The sequence below is a fragment of the Melospiza melodia genome, chromosome 5 (assembly GCF_035770615.1).
Source record: "Melospiza melodia melodia isolate bMelMel2 chromosome 5, bMelMel2.pri, whole genome shotgun sequence".
Classification (NCBI taxonomy): Eukaryota; Metazoa; Chordata; class Aves; order Passeriformes; family Passerellidae; genus Melospiza; species Melospiza melodia.
Window position 1 is genome coordinate 97,181,679 of NC_086198.1, and position 9,713 is coordinate 97,191,391.

The following is a 9,713-nucleotide window of genomic DNA, read 5'->3' on the forward strand; positions in this document are numbered from 1 at the left end:
ATGGGCCAATTTTATTTTTATATATTCGGTCAATTTTTAAAATTTAACATGTAACATAAGTCATTATATGTTACAATAAGTTACTCTAATTTTAATAGAGTATTGTGTATGTTTATAGATATATGAATAGAGAATATAAATGTAAATACAACCCAAACAAAAATACAAATATATAAATGTATTGCAACTATATGCAGATATATCAAAAATTAATAATAAATTGTAAATGTAAAATAACATGAATTGTAAAGTATATAATACACGTAATACTGCATATATTTTATTAAATATATTATAGGAAATGGATATAAAATAGATATAAATATGTATGTGATATATGTATCTATCTATCTATCTATCTATATCTATCATTTGTTGTATATTATGATAAATATAAATATAAAAAAAATTTAGGTAGTTTAAAATAATGGATGGTTTTGTTTTTTCTTTGCCAAAGCAGGTGTTTTAGTGTAAAAATTACAAATACAAATAATATAAAGGTAGAAATATAAGTATAGAAATATATCATAAACACATTAAAGATTTATATAAAAATTAGAAATATAAGGAAAAATAAGTTGTAGCAGTAGATATGGTAAATAATTTAAAAAATAATTCCCGTATATTTTTTGAATAAGGTGCATATTATATATAGTTATTAATATAATGCATCAATATAAACTATAAATTTATATAAAATATCAACTATCTATAAGAAGGAATAAAAGCTCTGTGTCACGTGCAGCAGTAGAAAATGTCAGGCTCCCAGGGAATAAATAGTTTTCTTTAAATCATTTTCGTTTTGCAGAGTTTTTTTTTTACTCTCGGGTAGCCTGAAAGTTTCTACTGCTGCTTTTTTATTCTAAAGGTGGAAAGGTAAACCAAGATTAGAAATACAAGAAAGGGGAAAGGAAAGGGAAGGGAAAGGGAAAAGGAAAAGGGAAGGGAAGTGGTGAAAAACAGAGTGAAAAAAGTAAAAAGAGTTGGAAGGAAAAAGAGAGGGCATTCGGGAGGAGCGGTGCTGCCTCAGGTCCTTCCCCGCCCTGGGGCGAAGGACCCGTTTGATGCCCAGGAGGGAGTGCAGGTCCCGGTGGCTCCCGGGGGACGGAGCGGTGGCTGTCAGCCCGAGACTACAACTCCCGGCAGGCCGTGCTACCGACGCGGCGTGTGACGCAACGGCCGACGCGGCACATGAGTGGCTGGCGTGCCAGGCGGTCGCGCGGGGCTGTGCGCGCGCAGCTGCCGGCGCCTCTCCCGCGCGGGACAGCGACGCTGGAGGAGCGCAGCCTCCGTCTGGCCGCCCGCGCGGAGCTGAGCAGCGCGGAAGGAGCGTCCGCCCGGTTCCTCGGCCGCACACAGCGGTGCCGGGGGCGGGGGCGCTGCCGCCCGCCGATGGCGGAGGGCGAGGCGGTGCTTTGCTGCCGCGGGCCGGGAGCTGCAGGAGCCGCCCCGGGCGAGCGGCGCCGGGTGCTCCCGCGGTCCCGGTGGGGCGGCTGCCCTCGGGCTGGCGGAGGCGCCGGAGGAGCCCCCGAGCTGCAGCCGTCTCCCTCGGGCTGCTGCCGGTGCTGCGGGCGGAGGCGGCTCCGCCGCGTGTTGGGCGCTGCGAGCAGGGAGCGCTGCGGTATCGCCGGCATGACGGGGCTGCTGCCTGCGTTAGTGCTCGTGGCTCTTTGTGCCGTGACAGCGGATGGAGCGGCGCTGGGCGGTAAAGCCAGAGATGGCCGGGAGAATGCCCAGCGCAGGGAGCGGGCGGGCTGTATGCTTCGGATGGCACAGGTGCGAGCTGCAAAGCCACCCCCCCTTCCGCCCCTGCCCTCCCGAGCCCCGGGGAAAATGCTTTCCAGCATTGTCGAGCTTCTGAAAGACAAAACTTGTGATTTGACACTAGCATCCAGAAAAGGTTTCTGTCTAGATTAGCAAATGCCTAAATTGTTCTTGGTTACATCCCATGACCGGTTTTAGGCAGTGACTTCATACTGCTTTTAGGATTTTCTTGTACACTGGTGAGAAAATAGGCAGGTCTGATAGTGGTTTCACTTTTTTTCTACTTCACGTTCCATAAGATTCTTTTATCCAAGCGATTGTTTTAAAATTCTACTGTAAGCGTTTGTGGTTCACTTTTTTTTTCTTTGCAGCACCCGGGCCTTTTTTTTTTTCTCTAAATCGGGAGTAAATATAGCTGAGTAAAATTACCTTGGTTATCTTCCTTCTTTTTAAACTTAATTGTTTTTATTAATAATTCTATCTGAATATGCAGAAAAAGTGAGTATGTCCTGTAATCTATGCTAGCTTTTCTCGTTTACAGGGTACTCACAAAATATGTCTCCCTTAGTGTCCCACAGAAACATTCTGGGTGCAATCTGAATTAAGGTATGTGTTTTCAAATAAGTAATCAGTTTAGATATTTGCCTGTGTACCTTTTCCTGTAATTCAGAGCTTGTGTTCTGTGGGTTTTATGATAAACCTGTAAAACATGTAAGAATGGTTTTGCAAGTCTGAATCGTTGAAGGCAGCAATAAGTGGATTTAAAGCCTGTTCTTGAGCAGACAAAGGGGAAAAGTGTGACTCTGATGCTGAACTTGTCATTTTTCATTTGACTTGCCTTTAATTATTGAAGAAGAGAGAGAACTAGGAAAAGAAATAGAATTGATTATTGAGCACTCCTAAAAAGCTCACCATGATTCTGGGTAGAGCCAAAGTGAAGGATGATGGAACAGAGCTCTGTGCATTAGAAGGAAATAAACCTGATGTCCACACAGAGTCTTACTAATTTCTGTTTTTAAAATGCAAAATAAGTTTAGGAAGTGTTGGAAGTTAGTATTTTGGGAAAGAAATGGCAGTTCCACAAAACATTCCATTCCATTTAAGAGAGGCCCTTGGACTGATTCATGTTGTAACTGCTGTCACTGCAATCAGTTGGTGGTTCAGCCTTGAAACGTGCACTTGGCCTTCTATAAAGCACTGTTTTGTTTGCCTTTCAGTGCTATGAGTCTTGATAAATTGGAGAAGTGCCCAAGAGAAATTCATCATCCTGAGATACAAAAGGTAGGAAGTGACTTTTTCTGGTTTGGTTCTTTTTCTTTATTGTTTTCTGGAAATAGAAGTAATTAAGTATAGATACTACTGGTTTGTTTCTTCCAGTAGCTGATAATACTAATACCAATAATAATAATAATAATAATAGTAAAGTAATACTACTTCAACTGTCTTTATTTATCCATTGAACTGGCCATTTTAAATCTAAACTTCTAAACACAAATCAAACCATCATCCTTGTAGAATCTTTAATAGGAGTGGGCTAAAGATCCTGGTTTTGTTGACAGGATTTATTGGTTCATGAACAGCAAGAGGTAAGTACAAGCCTAACTACCCTCTAGCTCACAGACCTGCCCGGTGAATAGAGCTTTGTTTTTTTGATGGGCTTGTGATGACTTTGAGATCAATTGCTCATTCATTACAGTAAAAAAAAAAAAATTGTTTTGAACATGACAGCAAAAATAACTTTAAGCACAACTTAATAATAATAATAGATCACCAATTTTAGTTAATAATTTTATGCTATACTCTTGGGTGAGGGAAGACTCGGACACTCAATATGAGATCAGCAAGCTATGTTTATTGCAGAGAGTATCAGACACTTATACAGCACATAATAAGCTTATGAATATTCTGTAAGCCAAGCGATCTATTGGTTAAACTATACCATCAACTCTTCCTCATTCCTTTGGGCCTACATTCCCTATTTCCCACGTCTCTCTGTCTACTTGTTATCCTACCCAGCTAGGCCCAGGCACACGCTATCTTGCAGGTGCAAAACTCAAAAATACCTGTGTTCGGTACTTTCCCAGCTCCTGGTCGGCTAACGAGCGAATGTCTGCGTGACCTCTGTCATGGAGCCATTTCTCCACACTATACTATCAAAGTTTAAAGGTAAATTATTATATATTAGGAGATGGTGTAAAGTGTATGTTGTAATGTGTAGGATATATACAAAGATACGTACTTGAAAGTCCGTAGAGGAAACAAATTTTTACGCCTTCTGTTTGACTGTTTGTCATATATTTGGTTTTATTTCCCAGGGATCAGTGAATTTTAACTCTGGAGTCCTCTATGCTAAGGATGCTCAGCTTAGAGATGATGAAATGTTCAGTAATGGTGAGTTTTTCACCTTCTCCTTCATTGTTTTGCTCATCTGAATTAAAAAAAAAAAAAAAGGCAAGATTAAAGAAAAAGCAATAGTTTTATTATTTTTACCCTGTTATGTCTGTTTCCTCAGTATTTGCTGCAGCTCTGCTTACCCAAGGTTTGGGTAAAACAAGCTTTGGGTTCCCTCTGTCTCACTGGGAGTTGCCCAATTCAGTTGCATCTGGTGAAATTCACCCTGAGACCTTACAGAACCAGCTCCAACTACGTGAGAGCCATTTGCAGTTCTCTCCAGACACCTGGAGAATGGGCGACATTTCTGAGAATCCGGCGAGCGTGCTTCTATCAAAACTCAGTCTGTGAAATTCCTGGGGAAAACCCTTCTGTGTCCTGAAGGGTTCAAACTCTGGTGAGGATCCAGTTATCAGGTGCTCACCTGGATGGTTCCAGCTCTTAAAGTGAACACTTGTACTCTTGCCCTGTAGTTTACATCTATTGTATTTTTGTTATTTTGCAGGATTTTTTGTCTTTGCAAAATATTGTGCATTTCACTCTTTGGAACCTCTCAGATGGTTCTTTGGTGCAGCACCACCCCAGGGGACACTTGCCTGCTGTCCTGAAGGGGTTGGTGGCTAGAATTGTGAATCCTGGAGAGTTTATAAGTCTTCTGTCCCCAGGGAGGTGTCGTGCTTTGTTTACTTTTGTTCTGTTGGTTAGGCGCTGCTTCTCGTTGCAAGTACGAATTTCAAACTGCCCTGTTCTTATTTTAACTGTTTTCCTGGTTCTCTCCGTCCGGCAGGGAAAGACTCTCGTATCCTTGTCATCGGGCTCGGTGCTGTCCAAGAAGATACAGAGACTAAAAAAATCATAAGAAGCAAAATATGACTGCAGGGAAAAGAAGCTGGAGAGAACAGAAGGTGATGTTGTTATCCTTACCCTGTATTAGAAACATCCGCTGTGCTTTGATGCTGGCAGCTGCCAGGGGCTTGTTAGCTCTTTGTAGGCAGGTGTAGGTGTTCACTTGTAGGTTTTTTCTCTGTTCAAGTCAATTCAAACTTTGCTAAGCTTATATTTGCAGATTACTCTCTAGCACAGTCCAGCATGACATTTTTGAATGTTGTAAAAATACCATGTTACTTGGAAATTGCTAATGAAGAGAAGATTTAGGGGAAAATAAGATTTCAGGGTTGGAAGATGTGAGAAGAATTTTGTGGGGACGTTAGACTGAAGTAAAGCACACTTGAAGCTGGACTGGCACGCTGGCAGGTCCCCTATTAAACAGTAGTGCTGACATTAGCCTGGGGGTTGCCCATTGTTTCTGTAGAAATCAATGTTTCCTGGTCTTCAGAGGTAAGCTGCTTTGAAAAGCTGGAAGGTGCAGCATGCTGACAATCCCCGTGCTTTGGATTAAAAGTAGATTTCAGAAGGGTCCTAAGCTTTTGTCTTTTCCTTGAAGTTGATGTAATCCTGTCGAGGAGTTTTTAATTCTCTGTTGCCATGTCATCCATCAGAGCCCTGTTGTACTAATCTTATACAAGTACAAAACAAAAAATCAGACCCTGTCCCAAGCACTTAGAGGCCAGAACACGATTTCCTCGGGCTGCCGTTTGTGTGCCATCGGTACTCACCACGAATTGAGCCCTCTGGCTCTGACAGAGCCCCTGGATGCTGACGGAAGGGGGCTGGTCACAGACCCTGGAGGTGCCTGTCCCCCAGGGAGGGAGAGGCCGAGGCAGTGTGGCCTGCAGGGAGGGTGTCGTCCCCAGAGAGCAGCCGGCGACTCCATGCCTGCCCGGGGCTGCGGGTGCCCCCTCGGGGTGGACGCCTGCCCTCAGGTTTCCCTCTGGGCCGCCGGGGAGGGAACCAGGTCCATCCGTGTGGCAGCTGCAGGGCCTGCAGGCTCTGGGCCCTGGAGCCGAGTGAGCCTGAGCTGCTGCACGCTTGCTGTGAGCTTTGGGGTGAGCGTGCATCACTGCAGGCCTGGGATGGATTGAAATGCGCTGAGGAAAGCGGAGGGAGGGAGGGAAATGCTCTGTTAACATGTGCCAATTCTTCTGTCAGACTCATCACGGCGGGACAGCGTGAAGACTGAAAGTGTAAGAAGATGTGGAGGGAAAGAGAGAATCTGACAGGAGCATCGGAGGGACGAGTGCACGAATTTTGCTTTTTGCTTGGATGTAAACTCAGGAGTTGAGAGGAATTTGGGAGTGAGAAGGGACATCTCAGAAGGAGAAGAAGAAAAAGAGGTTGTTGTTGTTGTTACAGTCCTGGCAAAATCTTTTGTTCTAGCTAATAAAAGAAGTTAGTTTAAAAAACAAAAAGGAAAAAATGTAGTGTTTTTTTTTTCCTTCACTATGATATTCATTGGTGGTATATGGTGTGTTGTTTCATTTCTTGGTATTATTAACTCTGTGTAAATTGTTTTTTGAGTGAAGCTGACTTTCTGGATGGGTTGGTTTGTATTTGAGGCAGGATTAATTTCAGTAGGGTTCTTTCATAGATTTCTGATGGGTATTACTGGGATTTTGGTTTTGTTTACTGTATGTATGAACCTAGAGCTTTGGTAGGGCCAGCTGGGCTGCTGGAGTTTTGGGTGTGAATTTATTAGATGGCTTTTGTTAGATGCAGTTTTTAATTTTTGAAATGTTTTTCAATGTAGTGGTTTTAAGGTGGTTTTTAAGAATTCATTGTATTGCTTTATCTTGTTTGTAGTTGGTGTATGATAAGGGATGTGGTGTGAGTTCTTGAACATTATGGTTTTGGTGTTCCTAAGTTCTGATTTCTTTGTGGTTCAATAGCTTTTTTTATTTTTATTTTTTGGGACAGGGGCATTTATATGGTGGGTTTTTATAGGCAATATGTTTTTTAATTTAGGTAGTGATATTTTTTAATATTTTAATAGTTTAGGTTTTTTATTTTCATGGTTTTAATTATTTTTTTTAATTTTTTGAAATAACTTTTATAGATTACATGTTATTATTTGTGCATTAACATAAAGGTAGAGCTTTGGGGACTTTTTTTAGTAATGTTTAGGGTCAGTTGTGCAGTTTTGAGTCTAGTGCGTTGGTTTGATTTAATTTTTAATGGGTGTTTGTTTTTATTAGCAGTTGTGTCATTTTCAAGGTGTGTTTGAGTTTTTTGGGGTTTTTGAGATACTGGTTTAGGAGGAAGTTTATGATGAGCATGTGCGGAGGTTTTGGGCTACTTTATAGTGGGATTTAAAATTTATTTACAGTTAGGTTTATTTGAGTTTTTATTAGGGTTCAGTGACGTTGTGGCATGTTTGTTCCATTAGTAACAGAAATAGGTTTTGTTTTGCTGTGCTGCGATGGGATGGGCGTGTGCTGCGTGCCGGTGCTGACAAAGGTACAGTATTGTTGTGGCTCTGGTGCGTCGGGTTAATGAACTGACATGGTTTAATGTAGAGATGAAAATAGAAATAAATATACATTTAAAAATAAATATAAAATTAGAGTGGTAAACATAAATATAGATAACAGATACATACATAAAACTATAATATATGGTATATAATTGTAACATGTTATCATATAGATAAATGATAGTCTATTTTATATATATATACACAAAGATATATAAATATAGATTGTAAATATAAAAATATTTAAATAGAGTTAAAGTAAATTGGGCAGTTTTATTAGGGTATAGGCTGGGGTTTTTAAATGATAGCAATAAAATATAAATTCAGATATACAAATATATATAGAAATACAAATATCTATACATATTTAATTTAAACAAATATAAGTAAGAAAATATGTATAATACAGAAAATATATTTCTATGATTATATTAGAAGGTATTCCCTCTAATATAGATAAAATCTATGCATAAAATAAATAAAAATATCCATATAAATATCATTATAATTTTGAAAAATAAATTTACTTCGTAAATTTTAAATCTGGTTCAAATAAAGGGGTGTCCTTGGTTTTTATTTGGTTAGAGGCAGGAGTTTTATTTTAAATAATATAAGCAATATAGAAATGTGGATCTTAAGATAGAAATATATAATAAATATATAAAGAGAAATTGCTAAACTATGAATATAAATTTAAATATAAATATATGTAAGTAATATGAGGAGTTGTGGCATGGAATATAAATAACATTAAATGGCAATATAAATTATAAATGGGAATATAAATATAAAAATATGTAAATATCGTTTAAAAGAAATGGAATGTTTTGGCTTTTATTTAAGTAGAGGCAGGGTTTTTAATTTGAATATTATACGTGTTCCAGAAGTAAAAATCTTGACGCAGAAATATTTAATCCATATAAAAATATGAATAAAAAAATATAAAAAATATAAATACCTACTCGCATCGGATGTAATATAGAATATAAATTTATTTATAAATTGACATTGGTAAAGATAAATATATAAGTAAGCAATATACATTAATATACATTATAAATACAAATATGAATATAACAATTGAACATTAGGATAAAATCTATTTAAATATTTTTTAAAAGAAAGGGTTCGGTTTTTTTTTATTGTTGTGTTAGAGGCAGGGTTTTTATTTTAAATAGTATGAATGTAGATATTGTTATATATTTCTAAATATTGAGATATACAATCAAGATATAAATATATATATAAACACAAAATATAAATAAATACAAATAATAGGAAGTGATGTAATGAAGAATACAAATAACAGTATACATAAGTATACATTTTAAATGTAAATGTGAATATGAACCTGAAAAATAGAATTTTATAAAATATTTAAGTACAGTTTGGAAGAAAGGGGTTCTTTTTGGCTTTAATGTGGATGGAGGCAAAGGTTTTATTTTAAATAATCCAAGTGTTACCGAAGTAAAAATCGTAACAGAAATGTATACTTACTATGTGAAAATATTTATAAAAATATGCAAATAAATTTAAGTTTTAGGGATATATGCAATATGGAATAGAAATGTATTTATAAAAAGAAATGTATAAATGGACAGTGTACATCAATATACGTTGTAAATAGAAATGTGAATATTAATATGAAAAAATATTTTTAAAAATATTTAAATATTTTTTTTAATAATTTTTTTTGTGTTGTGTTTTGTTTTGCTTTGTCTTTTATCCTATTAGATTAGAGGCAGACGGTTTTTTTCCCTCTTCCCGGTTGTTTTGGGGCATTTATTTCAGAGCAGTTTTCGGCGGGGGTCGCCCCTGTTCTTTTTTGCCGCCTTCGCTGCCGCAGCCCCGAGGCGCGCTGCGCCCCCGGCTGGGGCGGGCGGCAGTGCTGCCGCCTTGTGGGCAGAGCGCGGTACTGCAGGCGTGCAGCGAGAGGCGGCCAGCTTGGGAGTGGCGCGTGGGCGATGTCGCGGAGTTTTGTTTGACCTTCTCAGCATGGCGGCGAAAAGGGCGGGGAAGTGGAGGACCGTGTGGGTGTTTAACTGCACTGCCTGCACGGAATACCGACGTCATGGCGGCCCCGACGGATTTTTCTGTGGCGTTTCATGTGTACCCGAGACATGCTGTGGGCTCAGGGGCTCCGCGGGCGGGCGTATTTTGGCGGGTTTGTGAGAGGCATCTGGGTAAA

General features: G+C 39.1%; 1 long non-coding RNA gene across 1 annotated transcript; it reads left to right on the forward strand.

Moving 5' to 3' along the window:
• Nucleotides 1-1,491: 1,491 nt before the first annotated feature.
• On the forward strand, nucleotides 1,492-9,025 carry LOC134418936 (uncharacterized). Its single transcript, XR_010027885.1, has 4 exons — nucleotides 1,492-4,155; nucleotides 4,277-4,552; nucleotides 4,943-5,060; nucleotides 6,205-9,025. It is a non-coding gene; the product is annotated as an uncharacterized LOC134418936 (long non-coding RNA).
• The last annotated feature ends 688 nt before the right edge of the window (nucleotides 9,026-9,713 follow it).